Genomic DNA, 3,768 nt, shown 5'->3' with positions numbered 1-3,768 from the left:
GCCCGCCGCCCGCCTTCCCTGCAGCGCGCGTTACCTGCCAGCTGAGCTGGGAGCCCGCCGCTCTGTCCTTGGCTGAGCGGTTCCTCCTTCCTAGAGTTTTACCTTCTTTATAACAGTGTGGAAGAGCAGAGGGCTGTGCGAGAATGACAAAGCCCAGAAGCCAGGGTTAAATCTTTTTTTTCTCGTGGACGACATCCCTAAATACTGTTTCCTTTGCGGAAAATGATTCCAGCCTCTTGGCACAGAAGGAAGAATATATGATTTGAACAAAAATGAATGATAACTTAATTCAATCATCGGGTTGGAGGAAAATAAATGGAATTTGTTCATGTAATATTGATAGGTGTTATCAGATTTGTCTTCGGAAATCATTCACATCTATATACACATTGATTCATTACTTGTTAAAGAGGTACTGAGTGACTTGTCAGGACTGAGCTAGGAGCAGAGGATACAAAGATACTAGATAAAATTGGGACTCCACAGTGCTTAAATAGTGGAGGAAAACACCTGAAAATTGGCTAGAATATAATGTAATATAATTGAGATACCGCAATATACAAAATGTGGCCGGCCGTCGTGGCTTGCACCTGTAATCCCAGCGCTTTGGGAGGTTTAGGCAGGAAGATCTCTTGAGGCCAGGAGTTTGAGACCAGCCTGAGCAATACAGGGAGACCCCGTCACTACAAAATAAAAAATTGAAAAACCTAAAACAAAAAATAAACCACACATGGTAGTGTGTGCTTGTGGTCCCAGCTACCCAGGAGGCTGACATGGTAGGATTGCTTGAGTCCAAAGTCGAGGCTTCAGTGAGCCAAGACCACACCACTGCACTCTAGCCTGGACCACAAAGTGACACCGTGTCTCAAAAAAAGGAACAAATGCCACAGAAGTGCAAAGAAGAACATGATTAATTTTGCCTCAGAATGTCTTCAGACTGGCTTCACATTTAGCTCAGTCTTCAAGGATGAACGTCTTAGTAATAGAGACACACTTTTGTTTACCACTGCAGAACTATAACTGTTTTTTGATTTGGTATGTTATTTGCACTGGAGAGGAACAAATTCATAGTTTAAAATAATGTGTGGCCAAGGGCGGGAACTCATGCCTGTAATTCCAACACTACATGGAGGGCCAGGTGAGAGGATCCCTTGATTCCAGGAGTTTGAGAACAGCCTGGGCAACAAAGTGAGACCCTGTCTCTACAAAAAATTTTAAATTTAACTGGGTGTTGTGGTGCCTGCCTGTAGTCCCAGCTACTTGGGAAGCTGAGGCAGAAGGATCACTTGAGCCCAAGAGGTTGAGGCTGCAGTGAGCCCTGATTGCACTACTACACTGGGTGACAGGGCTAGATCCTGTCTCAAAAATAAAAGTAAAAATAAAAATAAATCAATAGAACAACATGATCATGTTGGCAACTCCAAATACTGTCTATTGGGGGGAGTATTCAGAAGGAGATAATGATAATACCTCTATACGGATAACTTTATTTTATAAAAAGTTAGCTTCTACTTACATTTTGTTTCTTTTTATTTTAATATTTGTTTTAATAGTAGAGATGGAGTTTCACCATATAGCCCAGGTTGTTCTCAAACTCCTGAGGCTCAAGCTATCCGCTCACCTCAGCCTCTCAAAGTGCTGGAATTACAAGGGCAAGCCACTGTGCCCACCTTTTATTTTGTTTTTGAGACAGGGTCTTGCTCTGTCACCCAGGCTGGAGTGCAGTGGCACCATCATAGCTCACTGCAGCCTTGACCTTCCAGGCTCAAGTGTCCCTCCCACTTCAGCCTCCCAAGTACCTGGGACTACTGGCCATGCCACCATACCCAGCTAATTTTTGTACTTTTAGTGGAGACAGGGTCTCCTTTAGTTGCCCAGGCTGATCTTGAGCTCCTGGAATCAAGGGATCCTCCCACCTGGGCCTCCCAAAGTGTCGGATGAACCTAAGCTACCACACTTGGCTTATTTACATTTTAAAAACTCTTCTGTTTAGGGTAATTCATTCACAATCAATATTCACTATATTATTTTGCTGATATATTTAAATTTTTCATGTAAAAATGTTTTTCTTAACTATATTGAGAGAACTCAAATTTTTTATCTTCTGTAAAGCTGTTTCCCCTACAAATACTGTAAGTAGATAAAAATAAAAACATGTGTTTGATCTAGTTCTCAAAATTTCTAAATAGATAAAATGAGATTATATTCTGAAAACTCTGTACTATAGATTTACATAGAATTGTTATTTATGTTAGATGGATTTTCCAGTTCCAGTAATTTAGAGACATTTGTTAAATATAAACTAATGGGATTTTAGAACGATTTTAAGGATGTTTTTAGGCCGGGCGCGGTGGCTCACGCCTGTAATCCCAGCACTTTGGGAGGCCAAGGTGGGCTGATCACTTGTGGTCAGGAGTTTGAGACCCGCCTGGCCAACATGGTGAAACCCCGTCTCCACTAAAAACACACAAAAAAGTCGCCCGGCGTGGTGGAGCACACCCGTAATCCCAGCTACTCAGGGGGCTGAGAGGCACAAGAATTGCTTGGGCCCGGGAGGTGGAGGCCGCGGCGAGCCGAGATTGCGCCACTGCACTCCAGCCTGGGAGACAGAGCGAGACACCCTCTCAATAAAAAAGAAGGAAAGAAAAAGAAAAGGGGCCTACATCCTAGCCTCCTCATCTGCATCTCCATGCCTGTCCTCCCCACCAAACTCTACTTCGAGCTACCGTTACTATCAAAAAATCTTTGTTCTGATTTCTGCAAAGGCTTTGAAAAATTTATCCAAGACAATCTTGATTATTGCAATTAATTATAAAAAGCCAATGCTTTTATCTACCAAATCAACCAAATTAAAAAAAAAAAAAAAAGGCCTTTCTGTCAAGTCCTCAGTTCAACAAACTCCGGATAGCCTGTTATCTATTTTTTGAGCACACAGAGTGCTTCGTTGAGCAACTTGCAATGTTGTCTTGGCCCTACATACATTCTCTTCATGCCACACTCCTGGAAAACAGTAGAAGGTGAACTTTATTTAGCTGTTTCAGCCTTCCTGGAAAGGTGCCTGTATATCTTACCACAGGAAACGCTGGGGGTGGGAAGGGGGGCGTGGAATGAGAAAGAAGGTCCCCAAAACTGAGTAACGGTATTGGCAGGCGCCTGGATTTTCTGTGCGTGAGCTCAGGATCTAGAATAGCTGAGCTAACCCAGAGTCAGAGGTAGGACCCTCGGGGGTGTAGTGCGGGGGGAGGGGGGTTGGTTAGTTTTCAGTTAGCATTGAATTCTACCGGGAAGAGAGGAAATGAGGCCAGCCGATTGCGCTAGTCGTTGCTGTGCTGGCTCTTCTGCACGCACAGCAACTTTTCACGAGAGACAGATGCTGCTTCATAAAGAGCACGATCTCGTTAGCAAAGAAACCGCCCTCCCACGTTTCAATCTTTCCTCAGCAGTCTCCCACCTCCAGGCGTACCCCTAAATGAGAGGCAGGGACAGGCTCTAAAACCACCAAAATCTTCACACGCACTGCGAGAAACTACAAGTCCCAGGATGCAGGGCTGCCTCGGTCCCAAGGCCGACGGTATCCACCAGAGAAACTACAAATCCCAGAATGCAGTGCTGTCTCGGACTCCCGAGAGCCTCTCTAAGGATGCGTCTTTACAGTAATTGGATCAGGGTCTGCGCTGCATGCTGGGAATCCAGAAGAGCTAGACTCGGATTGGTCGAAATTTGCCGGTGTCGTTCATAGGCTGGCCTACTATAGGGGAAGAGAGTAGG

This window comes from Theropithecus gelada, chromosome 8, assembly GCF_003255815.1.
Source record: "Theropithecus gelada isolate Dixy chromosome 8, Tgel_1.0, whole genome shotgun sequence".
In the NCBI taxonomy this organism is placed as follows: Eukaryota; Metazoa; Chordata; class Mammalia; order Primates; family Cercopithecidae; genus Theropithecus; species Theropithecus gelada.
Note: the sequence above shows the minus strand (reverse complement) of the source record.